We start from the raw sequence: 27256 nt of genomic DNA, 5'->3' as shown, positions 1-27256 counted from the left end.
ATTTGTATTTTGGAGAATAATTTTGCACTTGCATATAAATTACTATACTCCAAGACTGCCCTGACAATTCTGTTTAATACTGTCACATATCAAAATACATTTAGAATTACCTACTTTAAATTTAGCGATATTGTAGCCTTGAAGAGTGTATATTGTATGAATGAGTGTGTTGTTACAGTTATACTTGTAATAATTATTTATGTAACTATTTAGTCATTGATTTTATACTGTGTTTGAGGCATCTATTATGATCCAGAAATAGCTGTAGATAATTTCTTGCAATTGAAGAACTTTAGGTCTGAGAAAGGAAAGTACAAATGAGAACCTTAAAAGTGTGCTCGAAGTGATAGACTACAGGAAGAACACGGTGTAGGAATATAAACTATATCAGTGCTTCTAAAATCATGTCTAAAGCATCATTACCCTCTCATCTGTCATAAACTAATACTTCTGAAGAATCCAACAAGAAACTGAAATTCCGGAAAAATGAAAACAAAACATGGAACATATCAATTTTCATTATTAGGTTTGGTAAGGATAAAAGTATATCCAATAGATCAAAATAAACATAGCATTAAAAAAAGAAAATATTCACAAAACATATACTTGTTGATCCTTAAAAATGAACAGACTGGAGATGAGCTACAAGAATCAGTTTTGCTCTACTAACACTGTGTCCTTACACATCACACCTAGTCAGAAATTTATGAATGAAATAGCAGTTCCCTGTATAGAATATTTTTAGGTCCACTTTAAAGAGGTCTATCAATATTTACAGTTTTTATTGTGGTGAAAGTGCTTGTTATGTACTTACTACCAAATCTAGAGTGGATTATAACCTCACTACTTGCAGGAGGTAATACATATTTAACCTCTTATATAGTTTGAAAAATATATGTCAAAGAAGCGAGACAGAGGTGCATGTTGATAAAAGTAGGAGAGGAGATTATAAAGCAAGTTCAGCATACTAATTTATAATTTTTATCCAAATGTAGAGTTATACTTGGTTTTTGAAGTATACTCCCCTAAAAATTTATAGTATAAATCTTTTCAGTTTAAGCAAGTTTTTTGATGAAAAAATGTTTAAAAATAGATTCAAATCCGTGGATCTATCATTGATTGATCTAATTAATGAAAAATACAAAGCAGGGATCCCTGGGTGGCGCAGCGGTTTGGCGCCTGCCTTTGGCCCAGGGCGCGATCCTGGAGATCCGGGATCGAATCCCACATCAGGCTCCCGGTACATGGAGCCTGCTTCTCCCTCTGCCTGTGTCTCTGCCTCTCTCTCTCTCTCTCTCTCTCTCTGTGACTATCATAAATAAATAAAAATGTAAAAAAAAATACAAAGCATTGTATTAAAATAATAAGGGATTGGTGATAACTTCCCTCTTTTATATTTTTATAAGTTCCTATTTAAAAAGTTTTTATTTTAATTCCTGTTAACATACGTAGTTAACATTAGTTTAAGGTATACATTACAGTGATTCAATACTTTCATTCATTACCCTGTGCTCACCATGACAAGTACACTCCTTAACCCCCATCACCTATTTAATCCATAGCATCCAGCCTCCTCCCCTCTGGTAACCACCAATTAATTTGTTTGATTAAGAGTCTGTTTCTTGATTTGTATCTCTCTCACTCTCTCTCTCTCTCTCTTCCCATCTGCTCATGTGTTTTGTTTCTTAAATTCCACATATTAGTGAAATCATATGGTAGTTGTCTTTTTGTAACTTATTTTGCTTAGTGTTATATTCTTTGGCTCCATACATATTGCTGCAAGTGGCAAGATTTCATTCTCTTATGACTGAATAATATTCCGTTGTGTATATACATATACACTACATCTTCTTTATCCATTCATCAATTGATAGACACCTTAGACTGCTTCTGTATCTTGGCTATTGTAAGTAATGCTGCTACTTAAATTCAAAATGTATGAAAGACCAAAATGTGAGACCTGAAAGTATACAAATCCTAGAAAATAACCCAGGGGTAACTTATTTAACGTCGACTATAATAGCAACTTTTTTCTAGATATGTCTCCTGAGACAAGGCAAACAAACACAAAAACTATTGGGACTACATCAAAATAAAAAGCTTTTGAACAGTGATGGAAACAAGTAAAATTCAAAGGCAACCTACAAATGAGAAAAGATATTTGCAAATGACATATCAGATAAAGAGTTAGTATCCAAAATATGTAAAGAACTTCTAAAACTCAACATCTCAAAAGCAATCCATTTAAAAAAAGGGCCGAAGACATTGACATATGAAAAGACGTACCATCAGGAAAATACAAATCAAAACTACAATGAGATACCACCTCACAGCTCTCAGAAGGGCTGCAATCATCAACAGACAAGGGGGACAATTGCTGATAACTTTCAACTAAGTATGTATTAGCATCATGACCTGTTTTACTCATAATTGTTAAATTATGGAACATGTCATAACATTCTCTACAAATGTTTTTCTTCCAAACTTCCAACTTTATTTTGTGCCCTTGGATCTTATCTGCCATGTTGCATTCCTTCCTTGTGTGAAAGGATTAAAATCATTAAAAATACCAAAGGAAGATTGACTATCCAATTCTCATCATTGAAGAGTTGGAACCAAACTGGTTTCTTATCTGACAGGAACATTGAGAGTTGATTCTTCAGTTCCAAATTTGCAACTGTACTCTTGCCATTGAAAAACATTTTACTTCAGCATGAATTAACACTTGTTTACAGTCAGTTCTTATATTATTAATTGAGCAAATATTGATTTTAATACATAGATTTATATATTCACAATTTTAATACATGTGATCAAATATATTTAGTTTGTGCAACTTAATGATTTTTTTGGCCAAGTCAATCTTACTAAGGAAACTAGTATTTGATTTATATTTTGATGCACCAATATTAATTTAGTGCAAGCTTCTGCCTTTAAAACATATTTCTACTCAAAACCTGAAGTGTGAAGTCCATTTCACATCTCTTCATTGATATAACACAAACACAGAGCTAGCTGTATTTGTTGGTAGTAGATCCTCCAACCCCCCCCAAAAAACAGAAAAAAAAAAAAGCGACAACACAATTCTTGCTTCGTATCACCATTAAGATAATGGACACAAATGCCTGTATTGGAAGTATTCTGTATTAACAATTTCTGTGCATTTGTCAAGTACAATGAAAAAGGCTTTTCTGGATTTATTTGCTCAATAATTGGTCTTTTATATCTTTAGTCAGTTGCTGACCACTCCCAGGTATAGTGCCGTTGGAGAGTATCCCACGAGCTTCCTTCTTGCATCAGATTCACCTAACATTTCTAATCAGTATTGTCTTTCACACATGTCATGGCAAATGTACGTGTTAGATATTAGTTTGTTGGTCTTACAAAATCAAAGTGCTACTTTATAAGAAAAACTGGAAAATAATAATGTTTATATGTAAAATACCTATCTGCCTCTGTCAGCTTTTTTGTTCAGTAGTTTTTCAGGTAACTTGCTTTGAATTTATCCCTATTAATATTATGAATGTAAATGCTGATTAAATTTTGATGATTTCATGGCCAGTTAATCTCTGCAAATAACATAGTGAACTTCATGCTTCAACAATAGTTTGGGATACAAAAACTGAACTCAGTACTTAATGAAGCTGGAACAGATCATTTGGATCTATACATTTCAGAGTCCTTTCCAACATTATTATTTGGTTTAGTAATATTGCACATTCAGAAGTTATGTGTTTTTTTTTTCAGGAAAAATTCAAATGAAGTTTGTTTTACCATCTTTGAATTGGAATTCAAATATACATTTCAGGGATCCCTGGGTGGTGCAGCGGTTTAGCGCCTACCTTTGGCCCAGCGTGCGATCCTGGAGACCCGGGATCAAATCCCACATCGGTGCATGGAGCCTGCTTCTCCCTCTGCCTGTGTCTCTGGTCTCTCTCTCTCTCTCTGTGACTATCATAAATAAATAAATAAATAATTTAAAAAAAAACAAAAAAACCCCAAAATATACATTTAATTTTCTAATTTGTCTAATACTTAATAATAAAATTTTTAAAATAGGCTTTGCTAATTTTTTAAAAGATTTTATTTACTTGAGAGACAGTATGAGAGAGAGAGAGAGAGAGGAGAGGAGAGGGAGCACAAGCAGTGGGGAGGGGTAGATGGAGAAGCAGACTCCGTGTTGATCAGGGAGCCTAATATGGGATTCCATCCCAGGACTCTGGGATAGTGGCCTAAGCGGAAGGCAGGCAGACACTTAACCCACACGGCCACCTAGGTGCCCCAGGTTTTGTTATGAATTTTAACCTGATAAAAATATTTTTTTCTTGAAAAACATAAGATGATTAGCAGGATAACATTAAACTTTTCCATGTAATTTAGAAATATATCAGAAAGTAGAGACTTTTCAGAGTAAATCTATTTATCATAATTGACTTGAGTTGTGCTCTAATTCTCCTTCTGTAAGGAAAAAGCAAAGATAAAGTTGCTACTATGATCCATTCAAAATGTTGTCTTCAAGATTTCTGAAGTGTCCTAGCCAGAAGCATATCCCATAAATGTATTCTGCAGGCAATCTTTAATGCAGTAATCTAAATTGTTCAGATATGGGATATACATTGCAAATATTATTGTCATTTTTTGTATTACTATGTCCTTACAGTTTATCCCTAGTAAAAACATGTTTTCCATTACATGTGATTGATTCTGTCAAATACAGCTTCACATCACACTCCTTGCTCATGCCTATACCTGAAATTCTCCACAGTCCCCCCACCCTGCTAGGTGGCATGCTAGGGTAATCAGCGCTTATATTTTACATGTTAGAGTAAATGTTACCTCGGAGAGGCATAATCAGAGTTAAGTGAATTCTATTCATTCTCTCAAAACATCCTATACTTGTAGAACCTAATCCAATTTCATATTATGTATCTGGCATGTGTTACAGATTTTGATAAAGTTAAGGACCATGTCTCATTCCTCATTATGCATCCATTTTTTAACGTGCTGATGATACATAGGAGGTCTTTACTGATCACATGCTGAATGAATACTTGAATATGATTATTTGCAATGGCATAGGTTGAATATATATATAACTGAATGCTTTTTGGACTTGCCAATGATTTCCAACCTTGTCAGTCACTCAACTGGATGATTTAAGTTGCTTTATTACTGTGTTTCTGCTTGCATTTGACTCATTAGAATCAATTTAAGACAATCAAAGTTTTGTGTTTTTAAAAAGAAAGCCAAATTAACATGTAGAATCAGAAGCAATTAAATCTGTATTTTAAACATTTTCAGTATGTCCATATGAGACATAGTTAGTTTCATAAAGAACTATGATTCATAGCAATACATTCTCTTAGTGTTATATCTCAACTTACTTCTACACAGTGTAATTAATTACCTGAGGAGCTTCTACTTAAACATTTCTCCCAGTAGGTCACATGATTTCTGTGGGATATGCATTTTCATTACCAGTAGCACAGCTAATGTGATAAATAAGTGGAATCACATCTTTAAGAGTGCAATTATACAGAGGGATTGATGGCTTCTATAAAAGCATCTAAAACTTAGGCTAATAATGCTACATATTAGATGTGACTTTTTAGTAGTTTTGAAGGAAAACCAAATTGTACATAGAATAACACTTTAGAAAATAGAATAACCATGTAATTTGCAGAAATAAGAATGACCTACCTACAAAGCTTTGGATGAGCAGGAGAATCAGTTGTTGATGGGCTTGAAAGCATTTGTCTTACATATGACTTTTTTAAATATACAACTACTTTTGTTCTATCAACTTCCTAATTTGCAAATTCTAGGCTTAGATCCTAAAGTATGTTATTTCATCACTAGTATCACTCTATATTACTAGTTAGCTGTTTTATTTTATTTTTTTGTTTGTGAAGGACAAATTGAACACTAATTAATTTAATTTGTGTTAACATTATCTCTAAATAATCTGATTTGGTATGATCCCATTACCAGATTCCCTTACATAAGAACAATCTCATTAACAAGGCCCTGAGATGTCACTTTAGATCCATTTGGTAACAGAGATACAGGCATAAACTCATTACATGATGCACTCCCCATTCTTAAATTGATGAGGTTTGCTCTAGCTATTGTTTGGGAGTAATATGCCTATAATCTAGTATTTCTGGAAGGAATAAAGAAAATCACTGTTTTTAAGAGAAAAGCTTATAAAGAGAAGGAAAGAGGAAGGAAAGGAAGGAGGGAAAGAAAGCAAAGACAGACTGAAAAATTAAAGGTATAAATGATTTCTTAATCACACTACACAATAAGGTAATACTTATTAAGTTATAGAAACATTTTAACCTGCGCTACTCAACCCCATAGAGGTTCTGATTATGACTCAATGCTATTAAATTATTTGAAGACAGACAACTATAAATACTTCGCCATTGTTACTGAGACTGTCTTGTATCTTCAAGGAAACTGATATGAATGTGCATCTCTTATTTGAATATTGGTTAAAAATTAGCAATACACTAAGTCTACTGACAGTATTTGATTGATAAATCTAAGATCCTGTGTTATTTCAGTACCCTCCTCTTACTGAAATATTGAAATATAATGGGTGGTTGAGTATGGGTGTGTGCAGGAAGCCAATGCTCAGGGCACCAGACAGAAAGCAAAGCTTCTTTATTTCCTTTATGTTAGGATTCAAACTGAAGTACTGTGGGCAAATTAAAACTGATATGACAGGAAAGTTTTCTGATACCCTCTTTCATTTCCAAGCTGGTAGATATCTGGATTTTTTATGTGGCTAAAATGAAAGCATGAATTGTAGGGAGATAAGTTTTAATTTTTTTAAATGTGTAAGTTTTATTTAGGAAAATAATAGCATTATAAGCTATCTAAGGAAGAATAGGAGTTTCTACCTTAATCCTTCTTTCCTGATTCCCACTCCCCAAAGGTAAACCTATGCGACTCATTCATCTATTTCTTCTGGCATGTTGCATTGTATTTCTAAACATTGGAATCGCTAATGTCACAATTTCTAGATTTTTCTGTTTATGAATAGTTGTCTGCCTGCTGTGGATTGTGATGATGTAACCTTGTTCAAAGTCCTGTTACCCATCTTCCTCGCCACATACTTTCCAGTACTCATGTCTCAGTTCCTGGCTCAATGTTCTACTATTTAATTTTATTATTATAATAATAAGTAAACTGGCTCCCATCATTTATTGTTCCTATTACATTTCCTGTTTGGGACAGCATTTTGCTTTTCTTGGAGCTAGTAATTATTTCATGTGAGTGTATGTGTGTATTTTCTTTCTTCCTATCACTGATTGATTAACCTAGGCTTTCCAAGAGAACTGTAGAACTCATCTCAACATGCTCAAATATTTTATCAGGTAAGATATCCATTCCATCTTTTTTTTTCTTGGACTCACGTTTCCTGAAACACTTGGTGTTCATCTTGCTTCCTGAACTGGTTGTGTTCTAGATCTGACAAAGAGCTGTTGTAGAGGAACATTTTATTTTGTTCCTGGGAAGTCTTGTGCCTTTTTTCTGTATTGAATACTTATCTTTTGTTTCCCACACTGTTTATTTTTTATGATTCACTTTTATCATTTTTATGAAACATGTACTCTAGTAGCTTTCTGAAAAACAATACATGAAGATAAATATTTTGAAGCTTGCTATTCTTAAATGGTCTTTGTACCATTTGATATATTCTTTATATCCTTTGATATTTAGGTTGACATTGATATCCATTTTTGATTTAAATATAAAGTTTATTGATATTTTGGTCAAAACTGCAGGTTTTTTACTATTAGCTTTGTGACACTCACTAGCTACTTGCTCCCAATATTTATTTGCATTGTTTTCCCTTTATTTCCTTTGTGGTGTCTGTGTGCTTATCAGAAAGACATCAACTGGGGATCCCTGGGTGGCTCAGTGGTTTGGTGCCTGCCTTTAGCCCAGGGCGTGATTCTGGGTCCCAGGATTGAGTCCCACATCAGGCTCCCTGCATGGAGACACAGCCCTCTGCCTGTGTCTCTGCCTCTCTCTCTCTCTCTCTCTCTGTTTCTCTCATGAATAAAATCTTAAAAAAAAGACATCAACTATCTACCATTATCAATTAGATTTGGTTACTGTAGAGACTGAATAACAGTGGCTTAAATCAAATATTTCTCTCTTCAGGTAGCTGTCTAAATATCCTCAGTTGAAGGCTGACATGATAGCTCCCCTATATTAGGAATCTAGTTTATTGATTCTTAAATCTCTACTGTTCCACCATATGGCTTCCATTTTATCATTTGCCATGGCTGGCCCAGCCACTTGCATGCATGTCAGTTAGCAGGAAGAGGAGAAGGGAGAGTAGGGCACCCGTTACCTTTAATGGCATTGCCAAGAAGTCACACATATCAAAAACTTTATACTTTGCAAGCCAAAAAAATATAATTATTTTCTTTTCTGAATACTCCATTTGCATAGCATTGTGATATATTTTTAAAGAATGCATTTCATTTATGTTGCCTGGCTTTATACATTTACTGGAATTTTTTTAAAACTAAGAACGCTGCCTCCTAAAAAAAAAAAAAAAAAAAAAAAACTAAGAACGCTGCTTATTTCTTCTGAGCTGTTTCGTTTTGTTGGTTTTTTGTTTTTGCTATTGGTATGGACACATGCATGGTGATCTCTGGAAAACTATAATTAAAAATAGGGCAGTAAGGTGGCGATTGGAAACACTTTTTGGATGGGTTTCATTAACAGAGTAAAGAATTTTACCATAGTGTGGTTAATAAGAGTATGTTAATCCACTGGGCAAATCTGAAATGTCATTATGTTTTGACGTTTGGTCTGTTCCACTGCTCAGAAAGAATCCTGGGAAGTATGTTAAGAAGAGAGCAGAGGGGTGTCACCATGCACTTTGCAGGCTTGCATTCATTCTTAATTTCATTCCTTCTCTGAGTTTAGTTATTTGATTCCAGAGCCTTACTAACCCAGCCTTCTCAGAGAGGTTACTTTCTCTATTATGCTGTGGTGGGAAATCTACATTCTCTTGGTAGCAAAGCCTTGCAGAAAAAAAGTCTAGGGGCCTCAGTCATACTACTTGCAGTCTTAACTCTCACATTCCAGCCTTCAGAGATAGTTGTTGCATCCAAAGTTCTGAGACCCCTGTTTTCTGTTGGATAAATTAGCTGCTATTAATTGGCTCCATGACTGTAAGGATTATCTTCCTTTCACTGCTAAGTCAGTTGTCCTTATTTATCTACTTTCCCTCAAAATTCATCAACATTTTTTATCTGTACTTGTATTGGAATACAATTTGATATTTTATTTGTATTGCTGGGGTTTAAGGAGGGAACAGAGAGAAAACCATTGGATAAATCCTTCGTACATAAGTGGAAGTTTCCTAAATTTACTTATGGAGTAGCTTTGAGGGTAACAAAGGAATATTTTATCTTGTAAAACACAAGAGCAGGGAATAGAGATGTGTTGCTCCCAAATGGCAAACTGCTGAGATTGCATCTGTATGAGATACCTGGAAGCTAGATCTCAGGTCTCTGAACTCTCATCCTCAGCAAGAGGACATGACACAAAGCAGGAAGGCCAAGAAAGACTTCAGCAATGAGGACAGGCCATTTTTCAATTTGTAGGCTACCCAGGCAGAAAGAGGACCCTCCTGAGACATAGTCATGTTCTATCCCTCTGTTAGAACTGTCAACCAGATGCTACCTAGAAACACAGATCTTTGATAAAGTCCTGTCTTTTGTCAACACACTAAAAGTCTTATCCCTATTACATCATAAGACTCATAACACTTCTTTTGTGCATGTTACTAAATTCCTCCTACTGGAACTTTACTAGAACCAGGATTAATCTAATCACTGAGTAGTTAAAAGTGTGACAGGAATCCTGAGATTTTGCTCAGCCTTTCTGAAATGCTTTAATCAACTTTTAAAATTACCATTCTTTATAAGCTAAACAATTATTTTTACGTGTGATATAGCCATAATTATGGAAAGAAAAGCATTGAATTAAACATACTACCTGGAGTGTGGATAGTTACATTAGACTGCACTTGGTGTAATAGTTTTTTGTTACTTCTGTAATAAGTTGCCACAAACTTAGTAGCTTAAAAGAACCACAGAAATTTATTATGCTACAGTTCTAGATATCAGAAGTCTAAAAGGAGTCAGAAAGGCTGCATTTCTGTTCAAACTCCTTGTGGGAAAGGGAGAAGGCAAAAACTGGAATCTGTACCTTTGCCTCTTCTAGTTTCTAGAGAGCATCTTTATTCTTCTCTCATGATCCCATCATCACATCGTCTGAACCTCTGCTTGTTATTGTATCTCCTTCTCTGACTCTAACCTTCTGGCCTCCATTTTATAAGAACCTTTGTGATTGTGTTGGGCCCACCTAGGTAATCCAGGATAATGGTCTCATCTCCAGGATTCTTTTTTTTTAATGCCTTTTAAAAAACTATTTATTTATTTATTTGAGAGAGAGAGAGAGAGAGAGAGAGAGAGAAACAGATAGAAGAGCCTAAAGTAGGGAGGAAAGGGAGAAGCAGACTCCCTGCTGAGGATACCATACAAGTGGGTCTCAATCCCAGGAGCCAGGGATCATGACCTGAGCTGAATGCAGAGGCTCAACCAACTGAGCTACTCAGATGCCCCTCACCTCCAGGATTCTTAAGGTAATAACCAGTAGTCCATTTGCCATGCAAGGTAACATAATTACAGGTCTGGATATTAGGAAACAGACATCTTTGAAGAACAATTATTTGGTCTACCATGCTTTGGAATCATGAAATTATCTCTAATTATTAGATCTACTTACAATACTTAGTATGTTGTTACTTACACACACACACACACACACACACACACACACCACAATATTCCAAAGACTGTGCTCCATCTTAACTTTCTCTTAGGTAAACATTTTTCTTCCAACATAGGGATTTTATCCCCAAAATATATAGCTATCATTTTTAAATAATGAACATAGTTCTGTTATATAAAATAGTCATTTACAAAGATGTTTTAAGATGTGTGTGTTAACAGAAATGACAAACATAGGGGAAATCTTGTATTTCCTTTTTGATACAATAGTAAACATGCTATGTTGTTACTCAGTCTTAAAAAAATTGTGTATGTTGACAATTCTAATGTTAATTGTGTATTTTGTACTAAGAAGCATGTTTGGGTTTATTGAGTTCTTTTTGAGTCTTTTGCCAATCAGTTACAAATAAATGGAACATGTAGTTATTTGGTTAAAATAACCATTGAAAAATAGATATTTATGCAATTTAGTTGCTAAACTCATAGAAAAAAACTATAATATATTGAACATGTGCCTGTTAGTTATTCTAAGCCTAACAGTTTAAATCCTAACCTCAGTGAGATTTCCATGTTAATTGAGTATGCCAACCAGGTATCTAGCTATTCTTGGAGTGTTGTCATTTCAAATATTTGGTCACCTTCTTTTCAGACCATTTTGTTTTGGAAAATATGCTCAGAATGCAATTAAGATATACTTTGAGGGACTGCAAGGCACACACCAGGAGAAACGTTAGCACACTCAGAAAATGCCAGAGCCACTTACTTTTGTATTACTAAACAAGCAAAGACTTACTTTGTATAAGAAAAAAAATCCACATAGGCTTTTTGTGTACCCTCAGTTCATGTGCTTTGTTAATTTTTTAAAACTTTTATACATGGGATTCTTAACTAATTTGATTCTTTTTTACTGGCATTCATTAAGCTTTTCCTCTCTCCTGGATCTCCTCAAAACATAAACACCCAAATCTCTCTCATCCTTGACTTTCTTAATTTCTGCACCATTTTCATCTCTGCCAAGTTTCTTGAAAGAACAATAGGCCGGTATAATCCCAATTCATACTACAGTGCTCTGCCTTCAAATTTATAACTCCATTTTTCCTCTGAAACTTCTTTCTAAAATAAATTCTATATTCAAAACAAATAGGAATTCTGAGTGCCTGTCTTGATCATCGATTGTTTTAAGTATCTGTGTCATCTTCCTTTTTTCTTTTTCTCCTGTACCCCTCCATATTTCCTTTTTCTTTTAAATCTGAAGATCTGAGGATCCACCCCATGATATGCAGGATTCCAAAATGGCAGCCCAAAACTGTGCCACCCTATACCTGTGAAATATGATGTAATATCACCTCTGTGATCATATCATGTTGTATAGCACAGGAAATTTATTTGATTGGACATGAACTAATCCTGTGAACCATTTCAAAAACAGTTTCTATCTGGCTTAGCAGACGGAAACATTTGAAACAGAAGGATGTGATGCACTGTGGATGGCTTGAAGATAGAGGAGATTATCTGACATGGAAGTAGGTGGCTTCTAGAAGCTGAGAGCAGCTCTCATTTAACAGACATTGAAGAAATGAGGACTTCAGTCTTACAACTTCAAGGAACTAATTTTCTTTTGAGAATCCAAATGAGCTTGAAAGGGAGAGCCCTAATTCTGGATGAGAAAATAGCTGGTCAACATTTTGATTTCAACCTGAACAGAGAATCTAACCAACCCTGCTACACTTCTGACTTACAAAAACTTGAGTTATTAAATGGGGATTGTTTTAAGTTAAATGGTTTATGGTAATTTATTACACAACCATAGAAAATTAATATATATTCTTTAAGATGTTCCTTTTATTATTGATATTTTTGTATACAGGAAAATGCCATCCTGTCTTGATGTTTAAAAACCACTTGAATATTCATAAACACTACATATATATATGTTTATATTTATAAATATAAAGAGGAACCAGTTGTTGAAGGCGATCAGTTTATATAGTCAGATTGAGAACAACTGAATAGAAATCATCACTCCATTAGTCAATATAGACATATAACAGGCATTCAGTGTAAAATCCAAGTTCAAGTTCCACAGACCAAATGTTTTATATTTAAACAATATTTTGCTATCAACCATCCTAGAAATAGTCAGAACTTTATTCATGAATTTTAGTCTAGAAATCATCATCGATTTGAAACAAAATTGCATAGATAACCCAATTATCCTTCCTTTCACACTTGTTGATTTCTATCTCTGGAGGATTATTTTCAACATACTTGTAGAAACTAAAAATATTTAAGTTCAGTAGTCTAGAATAATACTTCCAAAAGTATTTTATTTTTTTTCTTTTTGAATTAAAAAAAATATGTGAATTAGAAATGCTAAATACCTAAGAGTTCTCATCTGAATTCACTGATATATCTCTCTTGTAACACAATACCAATCCATAACAACTGAAAATAAAAATTTAAGAAGAATGCAATAAATCAATATGGAAGTCACAATAAAGAATTTGCTATCCAGGGCAGCCCAGGTGGCTCAAGCAGTTTAGCACTGCCTTTGGCCCAGGGCCTGATCCTGGAGACCTGGGATCGAGTCCCACGTCAGGCTTTTTGCATGGCGCCTGCTTCTTCCTCTGCCTGTGTCTCTGCTTCTCTCTCTCCTCTCAGTGTATTCTCAGAAATAAATAAATAAAATCTTAAAAAAAAGAATTTGCTATCCAAAAATTTATATTTGTATATTGAGGCATTTGCCACACATTCAGAGTGCCAAAAAGAAATATCTGTATTACTTTGTTAAAAAAATAGAATCAGGACAGTTCAAAGATATACAAACTCGGTGAGTATGTTGTGTTGAAAGTTTTTTAAAATTGTTTTACAGACGGCTAAATCACAGGTGATCAACTACATTTCTCCCTACATTTTTATTTTTATTAAATTTATTGAGCTAAAGTCAAAAGACAGAGAGAAAGAGAGAGAGAAAGAGAGAGAGAGAGAGAGAGAGAGAATGGGGAAAAAAGAACATAGATCCCGAGCTATACATTATGTAAGTTTGAGATACTGAGTTTATGGTTTATCAAAGATTTGACTTGAACTATACTGTAGACTAAATGGACCTAACATGTATATGCAGAACATTTCATGCAATAGCAGGATACACATTTTTCTCAAACACATATAGCACATTCTCCAGGATAGACTGTGTATGAGGTAAGAAAACAAATCTTAGAAAATTTAAAATTGAAATAATAACAAGTATCTTTTTTTTGACAATAGTGATATGTAAGGAGTAATTAGTAACAGGAGGAAAGGAGGAAAATTCACAAATATGTGTCAATTAAACAATATGCTCCTGGACAACCAGTGGGTCAAAGAAAAAATCAAAAGAGGAATAAAAAATATCTTGAGAAAAATAAAAAGTGAAACACAATATTCCATATACACAGGATGCAGAAAAGACAGTCATAAGAGGGAAATTTGTAGTGATAAACACCTAAATTAAGAAAAAAGAAGGATCTTAAAGAACTTACCTTACATTTCAAGGAACTAGAAAGAAGAAACTCAGAAGTTTAACAGAAGGAATGAAATAACGATCAGAGCAGAAATAAATGCAATAAAAATTTTAAAAAGCAGTTGAAAAAATCAATGAGACTAAGAGCTGGTGTTTGAAAACATTTTACAAAATTTGACAAACAAGCTATATTAAGAAAAAAGAAATTCAAATGAATAAAATCAGAAATGAAAGAGGACACAATGCAACTAATTATATGCCAATAAATTGGAGGAACTAGAAGAGACACATGGTTGTAAACATACTAACTACCAAGACTCAATCATGGAAAAATAGAAAATCTGAAAAGACCAATATTTAGTAAGGAGATTGAATCAGTAATCACAAATATCCAAACAAAGAAAACCCCAGGACCAAATGGTTTCACTGGTGAATTTTATCAAACAATAAAAGAAGAATCTTCACAAACTCTTCCAAAAACTTAGAGAAGGGAACTCTTCTAGCCTCATTGTATGAGGCTAGCATTACTCTGCTGCCAAGGTCAGATAGAGACACCAAATAAGAAACTATAGACCATATCTCTGAGGAAAATAGAAATTTGAAACTGGATTCAACAGGATATTAAAAGTCATACACCATATCAAGTAAGATTTATCCCTGGAATACAAGGATGATTCATCATACATAAATCAATCAATGTGATACACGTTTATAGAATAAAAGTTGAAAATGATCATTTCAATAGATGCAGAAAGAAAGACATTTGATGGAATTCAACATCCATTCATGACAAAAACTCTCAATAAATTATATGGAAGGAACATACCACAACTCTATGTGATATATTTAAGGCCATTTATGACAAGCGCACAGCTAACATACTCAATGAAGAAGGAATGAAAGCGTTTTTATACAAGATCAGTAGTTAGACAGGATATCTGTTCTTACCACTCCTATTCAACTAGTTCTGGATATTCCAGCCAGAGCAATTAGATAAGAAAAAGAAATATCCAAGTCAGAAAGAAAGAAGAAATATTTGCTGTTTGAAGATTATATGATCTTATAGATACAGAAAATTCTAAGGATTCCACAAAAAAGCTATTATAGCAAATTCATTAAAATTGCAGGATTCAAAATCAACATAAAAAATTAGCCGTGTTACCGTAGACTAACAACATGATATCTGAAAAAAGAAATAAAGAAAAGAAACTCATTTACAGTAGCATCAAAAACAATAAAAACCTGTATACTGAAAACTGGAAGACTTGGATGAAAGAAATGAAGAAGTTGTAAATGAATAAAAAGATCCAACCCCATGTTTGTGGACTGTAAGAACTGATATTAAAATAACCATATTACCTCAGACAAATCAAAATTCCAATGGATTTTTCTCCTAGAAATAAAAAGAGAATTCTAAAATTCATACAGAACCACAGATGACCTTGAATAGCCGAAGTAATCCTAAGAATTAAGAGCAAAGCCAGGGGCACCACACTTGCAGATCTGAAATTATATTATAAAGCTATCATAATCAAAACAGTATGTTACTGACATAAAAATAGGTCGTAGACTATGGAACAAAATTGGGATCCTAGAAATGAACCCTCAGATATATAGTTTACTAATATTTGACAAGGCAGCCAAGATACTTAATGAAGAAACTAGAGTTTCTTCAATCAATGGTGTTTGGAAAACTGGATAATCATAAGGAGAAGAATTAAATTGGACTCCTATCTTACACCACTCACAAAAACTACCCAAAATGGATTAAAGACTATGAAACTCTTAATAAAAAAAAACATAAGGAAAAGCTTTATCGGTTTCACAATGATTTTTGAATATGCCACCCAAAACACAAGCAAGAAAAGCAAAAATAAATAAATGGAATATGTGAAATTTTATCATAGCGAAAGAAAAAGTAACAATACAATGGGGGAAAAAACTATGTAGTTTTTTTTTTGTAAGATATAATATTTGTAAACTATCTGTTAAGGGGTTACTATTTGAAATAGTAAAATATGTTCAAAATATAATAGCAGAAACAAAGCAACTCAAATACTATGATTTGTAAAATGGACAGATGCGAATACACTTTTCCAAAGAGGGCATACAAGTGGCCAAAAAATATATTAAAAGATATTCAATATCACTCATCAAGGAAATGCAAATGAAACCACAATGATATATCCCCTCAAATCTGTTAAAATGGTTGCCTTTTAGAGAAGAAATAATGAGTGTTGCAAAGAAGTGGAGTAAAGGGACCATTTGTGTGCTATTGTTGGGATTGTACATTGGTACAGCCACTACTGAAAATAGTGGAGGAACTGTTGATATGTCAGTCAAAGGGTACAAACTTCCATTTAGAAGATGACTATTGGAGAGTGAACGGTTCAATATGGTGACTATGGTTAACATTGCTACATTAAATACTTGAAAGTTACTAAGAGTTACTAAGTTACTTGAAAGTTAGTACTTTCTAGTACTTTCAAGTACTAAGTAAGTTACTTGAAAGTTTTAGTAACTTGAAAGTTACTCAAAGTTACTAAGAGAATAGATTCTCTCTCACACACATGTAATTATGTGAGATAATGGAGGTTTTAACCAACTTTAGTGTGGTCATCATTTCACAATACACACAAGTATCAAATCACCATTTGTGTACTTTAAACTAACGCAATGTTATATGTCAATTCTATCTCAAAACTCCAGAAAAACTAAACTTCGTTGGTTAGGACATTTTTGAATTACAAAAATATGGGGAATACGTATATAGTACGGTGTCCACATACCTCAGATCCAGTTCCCTCTATGGTGAGATCTTACATTCTAGCATGGTACATTGCTATAGCTAATGAACCAGTACTGATGCATTATTACCAACTTACATAACTTGAGTTTTTCTGTTCCAGGATCTCATACCATATTACATTTCCATTTTCATGTCTCTCCAGACTCCACGGTAACAGTTCTTCAGACATTCCTTGTTTCTGAGGACCTTATCAGTTTTTTAAATTGCTGGACAAGTGTTTTGTAGAATGTCTATCTGTTGGGATTTGTATAATGTTTTTATGAGAGTAGACTGAGGTTATGTGTTGTGGAGGAAGATCATGGAGGTAAAGCATCATTTCCAACATGTCATATCAAGTGTACATACTATCAACATGACTTGTCACTATTGATATTGACCTTGATCACCTAATAGAAATGATTTTTGTCAGATTTCTCCACTATAAAGTTACTCTTTCTTACTCATCCTGTACTGTGCTCTGGAAGAAAGTCAGTATACACAATGCAAGAAAATAAAGTAGTGTTGAATTTCACACAGATTTTAAATTTTTGTGAGTGTATGCTGATATAAATAAATTATCAGATGAATTAATCAACAGAGGAGACAAACCGATGCAGAAGAATTCCAAATTTCTGTAGTAATAATTTAGTTCAAGAAGGTAGAACCCCGTAACTTCCCCCTCCATTTTTTTTTAATTCCTGAGGGACAAAGAGGGAGGCAGAGACACAGACAGAGGGAGAAGCAGGCTCCATGCAGGGAGCCCAATGTGGGACTCGATCCTGAGCCGAAGGCAGATGCTCAACTGCTAAGCCACCCAGGTGCCCCAACTTCCCACATCTTAGGTGACTTTCCTTTTGACTTTTTATGTCTGAGCAGATATATTAGATGACAGACTAGGAGTAGAGAATATTTAAGCATATGATGGCTGGTATTTTCCAAAAAAGTTAATAAAGTCACTTACATTCTTATTCAAGCATTCTAATGAAACCCTAAGCTAAGCATTATACTTACTAATGACACAGTGGAACATTTAAAACAAAAACTTAAAAGTTCTTTGAGAAAAAAATTATATAAAAGAACAAAGAAATTATATGAAAATTAGATAAAAAATTGGAAAGAGGGATCCCTGGGTGGCTCAGCGGTTGAGCTTCTGCCTTCAGCCCAGGACCTGATCCTGGAGTCCCGGGATCAAGTCCTGCATCGGGCTCCCTGCATGGAGTCTGCTCCTCCCTCTGCCTGTGTCTCTGCCTCTCTTTCTGTGTCTCTCATGAACAAATGAATACAATCTTTAAAAAAATTGGAAAGAATTTCCAGGAAAGAGAATAAAAATCTTATTAGTGAAGTGATAGATTTGAAGCCTTGTAAACAGCTCCCAGATTTCTAATGTATTTTCACAAGGGTATACTTTTAACTATACACAGCCACCCATACATGCATATATATTCCATACATTTGAGTTTTCTACATGTACAAAACTCAAATGTACACTCACATGTCTCTGTGAGTGAATGTGTACATGTGTGCATGTGTCAGTATATGTGAATGTGTTTGTATATGTCTAAGTGAATAATGTCACTATTAGCATACTCCTTTATGTGTCAAACAGTTTGAGAAATTCCTTGGTTTATTCCATGGGAACTTTCATAAGCTGGAAAACAAAGTGTCTTAACTGGTAAATTACAAAATCTATGATATGTCAGGAGGTTATATAAAATTACCTACATTTAATATTAATGATCATTCATTCTCTTGTGAATATATATTGATAAATTTTTTCCAATGTATGTGATTTAAATACTTTTCATCATGATTTAGAAAAAATGGTGAAATTTGATGGTTTTGGAAAAATAATTTATGATACCTCATGCACAAAATATCTTCAATCAATGTTTGAATTGGTTTTATTTAAATCTAAGTATTTTTCTGATTATTTAGAAGGGCATGTTAATTTCTTCCTACATTTTAAGTTATGTAAAATGCCATCAATTATTTATGAAATCTTATTTTGGCAAATTTTAGCCATTTCCATTTTCACTGACAATAAAATTGATATAAAGATGCAAAGGTGCTTGTCACCTACGTTGTTGGCTTTTTTTTTGTTTTTTAAGATTACAAAGCTACAATGTGAAAAACTAAAGATAAATCTTGGCATTGGCAGAAATATGGTTGTCTTGGGGTGCCTGGGTAGCGCTGTTGTTAAAGCAACTAACTTTTGCTTTTGGCTCAGGTCATGATTTCAGGATCCTGAGACCCAGCCAGTGTTGGGCTCTGCACTTTGTAAGGAGTCTGCTTAAGTCTCTCTATCCCTCTGCCTCTGCCCCTCCCATTTCTTTCTCACATAAATAAATCTTTAAAAAAGTAACATCGTTGAATTAAAATAGTATGAGATTACCAAAATATGTAAAAATACTTTGTGTAAATTACCTTTACTTTTCTTCACTCAGCATGGTGGTTAGGGACAGAAAAGAGTAGTGGTCTCTTAGGCACATAATGTTTATAAGTTCAGGATTTTGTGTACTCAGAATTGTTTTCTTTTTTTTTTTCCAGAATTGTTTTCTAAATGACATAATCTTGCTTAAAACATCACCCAGAAACCCATTTGCTCTGACAAGAGACTTTTTAATTAACAGTCACATCTGTGCTATTACACTATATTTTTGCAAAGCTAGCAACAACTTAAACCACATTATTAAATCATGAAAAAAATGCATAAATCTCAATGGACTTGTTTGGTGTTTCAAGAGCCAGAAATAGTGATCCCTATGCCTCTAGGGTCTTGCCTTGAATTACTTAAATGTTTTGTAATGATATTATTAAATATTTAACAGTCGAATATTTTGAGCTCCTTTCAAATATAAATGACATTAAAAATTAACCTGTTTAAACTATTAAAGGTTACCTGAATGAAATTGATTAGAAATATGTTTCAAATCTATTTAAAGTAGCAGTGGTGCTAGAGGATGCAATTTTCCAAGAGATCAATAAACCAATAGTTTAATATTAAAATTAAATATATATCAAACTTTGAAAATATAGGGGGCCTATAGGTCTGGGTCCGTTTAAAAACATTAAGATGAATTGTTCTTGCTATATTGTCCTCATCTAACTTCTGTATACAAAATCTTTATTTAAAAAAAAGACCGGCCTTATTATATATATAGCTTTATTAATACCATAAGATCAAATGCTAAATTCTCCTCACCTTCAGGGTTTTCATATTATTTCTTTCCCTTTTAATGTATTATTTTCTAATCATTTCCTGAAAAGTTGACTAGAAATTTTGCAACGTCTTTTTTACCTTTAAATTAGAATGCACATCCTAACTCAGGAATTCATATTTAATATTTGATAATAAAATATTACTGAAATAGGGGAAGTGTGAAATCTATATTTATTCAGTAAATTATTTTCTTTTAAAGTCTTTATCAAGTTAATAGCTATATTCTGCCCTTAAAAAGTATAGGATTTCAGAATCATAATGAGGTACATATTGAACATATTAATATTAGGTCTTATTAAGGAAAATATAATTGTACACAGTGGAAAAGCATTTAATATTATGTCAAATCACTTCATGGAAAATTGTTGAAGCTTTACTCAACTTTAAATCAAATGCAAATCCAAGAAGTAATTATAATTGATTTTATGGAAGAGTAAAGCAGAACTTTTAAAAATCTGTTTCTTAGAAAGTTGTGAATAACACAATTTAATTTGTCTTGATATCACTGGAGAGCAGGAAAAGCTGATTTAATTTGGTAATGATAAGACTTGTCCTCCTTTTAAATACAATATTTAAAATATCTCAGCTAACTCTAATGATTTACTGATTTATATAAAAAATTCAGTGCAGCATATAATAATATTGTTTTGTCACAGAAAGTAAAAAATAAAATAAAGAAATAAAAAGAAAGGGACCATGAACTGTGGTTCTGTAATTTAGAAAGAGGAATATGTGAATGTTTGATGTTTTTAATGAAAGGATAGTTGTAATTGGTATTATTTAATGCAGTCTATACAAATAAATTTATACCTATACCAAGGAGCATGAGTACATGAATTTAGAGTGTGACTTTTTCCTTTTTATCTTTGTGAAATACTTCTTTTAAATTACCTTTTCTATTTATGCATTCATTAAATAAACCTACACAATATTTTATTATGTCTAGACACATATTACACATTTTCATGGAGATTTATTATGCAACATCATGCCTCTCTTCTTGCAGAATTACAAATATTATATATACCATATAATTGAGATTTGGGTTGCTAAATGCATCTCATCTTTAAAATGAAACAGACTTTAGTAACCCAAGCCAGAAAAACAAAATAGGATTAGCTTTTGATTTAAGGAGAAAAAAAACAAAGCAAAACAAAAACAAGAAACAGAAAAACTACATCTTTTTCTGAGGCAGCAGAGAAATAAGAAAAGTTATTTCAGATGCTGTTAAGGTTGTAGGTAGTTAAGTACCCCTGGTGACTGGGGAAGTGTGAGAGTCTCAGAAAAACTGCTGTCAATAAACATTTTACAAAGCTGTCTAGGAAACTGGAAGAATGTAGAAAGATTATCGATATTGGAGTCCTTGAATCTTCATTGATGTCCATTGGTAGAGTTAGATGATTTGCCAAGATAGGGGTTAGAATCCTGGGTAAAAGAAATGGGAATGATTATGGTAGGATTAATTCAGAATTGGAAGATGAGGGATGATTTATCTCAGGGGAAAGAGAATTTTTTAAATCATCAAGAAAGTGATGGGAATGGTGAACTGTATTGTCTGCATTGGCCAAGAAAAAAAAAAGTCAAACAATAAACGGGTTGTTAAATTAGAAAAATTGTTATTTCAAAGACTTGCGTATAACAATAGAACTGATAAACACAAGTGGTGAAAGGAAGGGTTTGAGTGAAATAGTGTGATAAAAAGTAGAGAAGAGGACTATGACATTGAATAGTCAAGGACAATTTTAGGTACAGCTCTAGTAGTAAGTAGAGATGAAGGCTACTTGAGTTTACTTTAAAATATATTTCTCATGGAGATGAAGTCTATAAACCTCAGTTTCTTTAGATGACAAAAAAAAGATAAAGTGGCTTATTGAAGTATTGCTAAAATTAAGTAATAGCAAGTGATTGATATTGCACCGGGCACAGTGTTATATATTCCATCTATGGGTGAATTTTTAAAATTCATTCGTTAATTTTTTTCCTCTTTCTTCTTAAAGGGATGGTATGATTAGTGATCCCTTTAGTTTCATTTGTCAGATTTGTGTTTTTCAAATGAAATATTGTCTCTGTCTATAATCTACTTCCTCATGGATTTCTGTATGTCTTCCTGAATTAGTTTTGTCTATCCTTTCACAAATGCAATTCAGTATCAAACCTATCTCAGTCATCTTTCATGTGCAGTGCCTTGGCCACTAGCCAAGTCATAAAGTCTATCAGACTTTCTGAAAGCTGTTTTTTGGTCTCTGGGTATCCAGCCCACTGTGATTTGTTTAATGGTTTGACGTTGCTCAATACCTCTTCTCTAGGCATTGTAGATTGTCTCATTATATCAATCTCACATAGTTTCCTGAGTTTCTATCAAGCATACAAGAAAATTCTTCTTTCCATTATTCTGCAGATACTCTGCCTGCATTGTGAGCTATCTATCACCCAAAGAAAAGAGTAAATCTAAAGAGTTTCTCTTTATCTGCATCAATAATTTCACATCTAGCACTGACGTTTTTATTTTCATGTAGCTTGCTCAAGTGTTCCTTTTTCTCCTATTACATTTTTCATTAAAACGATTTCTGTTTCTTGGCATGGAGTCAAACTAGAAATAATTATTGACTGATTTCTCCATCATTAACTTTGAGAGTTTCTTGCTTGTTGCTCAGCCATTTGTTTGTAGATATATTAATTACAGAATCTATTTCACATACTTTTTTCTAGTATTTGTTTTAACATCTCCCGTGTCTTCTTGAAAAACCTAGAATCTATCAGCCAGATATATAACCCACCTTCTGTGAAATAAGACAGGATAGAAAATTCATGGTTACACTGTAACAGTCATTTGATCTATTCCTCTGTTTATCACTCCTACAATAGGTGATTCAATCTCAAACTCAATTCTCAGTTTTGTTCCAAAGTGGAGATTTTCAGGGCAGTATGAAGCTTTATTAACTCTTTCAGCTCACTGGGATTCCATTATAGTTTGTGCTTTAATGTATGAGAATTAAAGACTTGGTAATAGTGTGTATTTCTAGTAGCTCATCAATATTAATTGCATTTTCATTCACTCATTAGATTTATCTGGGGGTACTCACTGTTATAATTAAGTTGCTTTTAGGTGTACTAAAGGCAACTTAAGTGCCTTAGGTGTACTCTAAGGGTTTAAAAGCAATACTTTCTGAAGGTGCCAGGTTGGTGACCAGAGAGTAACCAAGACCCTGTGAAAATTGGACTATTATATTGACCTCCATTTCACTATTTTTTTTCTCATTAATCTTTATTATGTACCTATTATATACTACATTTAGTGCGAAGCAGTAAGGGTATATAAATATATGCTAGCTTTTTTAGCACTGTTAGTTGAATAGTAACAGACATATTAGATCTTCCTGCAGTGATTTCTTTGGCTCAACAGGCAGCCAATTAGCACTGTAAGACGTAGAACTATAACATCACAAACAAGCTATTTGCGTATTTCAGTACTAAATTAGTTTTCCTTTAATTCAATGAAAGTAATGCTAATGATAAAATCTGATGAGTGAACATGCATTCTCAAGCATTTTCTTTTATCTCCAATTCATTTTATTTTCCTTTATCACTTTTCTTCAACATTGAAAGGGACTCATTAAGGAAAATACAAAGATATTAATGTAAAGATTTAACTGATATAAAGCGTACTGTCCAAGGTACAGGTACATATCAAATAATTTTAGTTAAAATAATGGCACTTGGGAAGCATTTTAGAGTATGGTAATCTCGAAGCTTGATAAACTGGAAGAGCCATCTAGATGTAGTTACATACTATCTTCACTCAGCACACTTACAATAAAGAAAACGAAAGATATTTAATTTACCATTGTATTAAGAAATATTTTATGTTCAACAAAATTTTTACTTTAACATTGGGATTGCTTTTTAATTTATGTTTTTTAATAATTCCTTCTAATGACACAAAACCTTCGCTTCAGTTATATTCACTAAGGAATTTCATTCACTAAAAAGCATGTACTAAATCTGATTTGTTAAAAAAAATCCTGGAATGCCTGGGTGGCTCAGTGGTTGGGTGCCTGTCTGTGGCTCAGGGCGTGATCCTAGGTTCTGGGATCGAGTCCCGCATTGGGCTCCCTGTGAGGAGCCTGCATCTCCTCTGCCTGTGTCTCAACCTCTCTCTCTCGGTCTGTCTCTCATGAATAAATAAATAAATCTTTAAAAAAATCCTTTCCATATTCAGATAGATGAATCTAGTAGTTATGAAAGTATTTCCATAATTTAAATTCAGCCAATCAGTCATGGTACTATTTGGTGTAGTTTTGTTGGACTCTCTAGATAACTTAGGTAATTGGAGAATTACTGCAGATTCTCTGGCAAAGGTGTTTTTATGGGAATAGTGAAGAACTCAGAAGAGTTCTTCTCAATAAATAGTGCAGTGGAACTTGTGAGGTGCGATAGCAAATATGTGATGGCAAGATGAAGGAATTATTGACACAATAAAAGGAGGGAAGGAAAAAATGTGAAAACGTGACTCACTATTTCATATCAGGAGTTTTAAAAAATCATTTGACCAACATGCCAGCATTTTATCAACAACCTGTTAGCCTTGAAGTACATTTCTTATAAGTCAGTTTGATTTTCAAGCATTTTGCCTTACCGTGCCAGCCTTATACCTGGCCAAGAAGAGCTTAGAGCTTCTGATATGGGCCTGATTTCTATGAGGGACTCATTCTGGCTCTTCTCTGGCTATAGCCTTTTCTTCAGGCCCCTGGGGAGAGTGCTGAACCTAATGAACACCTATCTACATTATAGCTGCCTTAGAGATTCTCTTCTACCCGAAATGAGCCTCAGTTTGGTTCCATGGCCTATGCTAGCTTCCTTGCTAGTGTTGAGATATTTTTTTAAATTAACATTTGTTAAATGAGGCCCTTGGGTGAATACTGAGCCACAGTTTAACAAAGACCACAAGGGAAAGTGAAATAGAGAAGTTTATTACTCACAGTACTGGAGGAAGAACACAGCATGCCTTAAGTGACCACATGGGGAGGTCAGGGCAGGGTGTGGGCAGAAAGCAAGCAGCAGACTTGAGGTACATGTCTTTGTTAGGATTTGTGGGTAGAATGCTTTTGGAGTTCCCAGGCTAAGGCTGGATTGGTCAATTTAAACTAACCATGAGACATTTTGGTAAGCTCTAGGATGGTCTTATCTCGAGGGTGCATAAATGAAGGAGTTGAGAGGCTGAAGAGACTGTCCCTCAGCAGCAGCATAGGGAAAGTCCTAACAGAGACTTACCCTTGTTACTATGTAGGCTGTCATCAGTGGCATGCACTTGAGAAAGAGGCTGGTGTCAGTTCAAGGGGCCTGCGAGCCACTTAGTTTACAGACTAGATGCTGAGGCAGCAATAGAATAGTTTAGTTAAATCCTCAACAGCCAATCAGTCTTCTATAGCTCAGACCACCCATTTAGATCTACCTCTAATCTCAGAGGGTTGTTGAAAGGGAATTGTTGATTGTAGAGACTACAATATAGACTGAACTTGGATGAACAGCCTAGAGAGTATATGCATATGTGAATGGGAGGCTCATCCTGATGAAAGAAGGACCTAGAGGGTGGAAAGAGAAAAGGGATGGACTGTGAGCCTTCTTGATAACAATAAAGAGGTATTTATCAAAATGGGAGGATAGTAGATGTTTTGCTTAATAGTTTGGTAAATAACAAATATCTGGACATACGGTATGTGATTATTTTGTTCCTTTCCTGGGATTGCAAATGTTAAGAACTTACCCAATACAATTTTCATACAACCAGAAATGCCATAGAGTATAATTGCACTTCTATTTTACTTGCTACAAAAAATAATTCAGAAACATTGCTAAGTAAATTATTATACAAAATTTCCACAACGTATATTTTATATTTTTGAAAGAGCTTTTTAAATTTAATTAAATATATCTTTTAATCATATATCCCTCATGCTCAATTTAAAAAAACAAGTGAAAAGAATTCATTAAGATATGCCTAAATCTTTTCTTTATTCATATTCTGGAATTTTAAATCCAGTTATTGATTAATTGGTGTATCCACATCTGTGTTTTTCTGTACAGTATTTTCCTCTGTGATTTGAAGAGCTTCAGTAATGTAGGATTTCTGAAAATGTACTTTTTATTTTCTTTAAAAGTTCTTTTAGGCTACTGACATCTCTTTTATAACATTTGATATTGCCATATTCTTTGTATTATTGTCAACAAAAGAATTGCAGTCCAAGCTAGCATATGTAAAGGAAATAGAATTTTCATTATAAAATTCCTTTAACCAACTATGATTACAGAACATGTTCTAATTTAGGAAATATTAAAACACAAGTATGTGTATATGCATACGTGCACACATAAGTGATGAAAAAAGTTCATTCATTTATAATGTTCTTAACAACATTGAACCCAAAAAACCCCAACAAATGCTTTCCTTTAGCCAATCTCTATTATCTCAACTTTGAGTTTTAATATTTTTTCTCCTTTACCTTTACTTTTCTTCTGCCTCCTTCTCCTTCCTTATTTTCTTCACATATTATAAAGGTCATTAGGGACATTTATTTTATTATCATGCATGATACTTTCATACACCTGATTCATTACTGTTAGGTACTTGGAGATATTGTTGAAAATGCCAAGGTTCTCGTCATCAATAGGTGTTGAAAATGAAACCTATAGCTTATCCAGCTACATTTTATTGTACAGTAAATTGATATTTCACAAGGATACTATATATAGACAATTATATTAAACAAGTAAAATGATGTATTAAAAGTGTTTATATTTTAATTAGTAAAATTGCCCTAGGTAATTTATTTGATTATATGCCAATTATGGGTTTTATAGTATTGAAAGGAATCTTTCATCATTTTTCCACTGTTTTATGAGGTTAAACCACACTAGTC

General features: G+C 33.6%; 2 protein-coding genes across 3 annotated transcripts in view; one reads left to right on the top strand and one right to left on the bottom strand.

The window, feature by feature from the left end:
• The window catches only part of LOC112676069 (uncharacterized), a 446166-nt gene that overhangs the window by 11564 nt on the left and 407346 nt on the right, over window positions 1-27256 (top strand). The gene's annotated exons all lie outside the window — the stretch shown is intronic.
• LOC112666841 (ral guanine nucleotide dissociation stimulator-like) overlaps window positions 1-27256 on the bottom strand; it is a 471056-nt gene that overhangs the window by 39964 nt on the left and 403836 nt on the right. The window lies entirely within an intron of this gene.

This window comes from Canis lupus, chromosome 16, assembly GCF_003254725.2.
Source record: "Canis lupus dingo isolate Sandy chromosome 16, ASM325472v2, whole genome shotgun sequence".
Lineage (NCBI taxonomy): Eukaryota > Metazoa > Chordata > Mammalia > Carnivora > Canidae > Canis > Canis lupus.
This window is presented reverse-complemented; position numbering and strand designations above follow the sequence as displayed.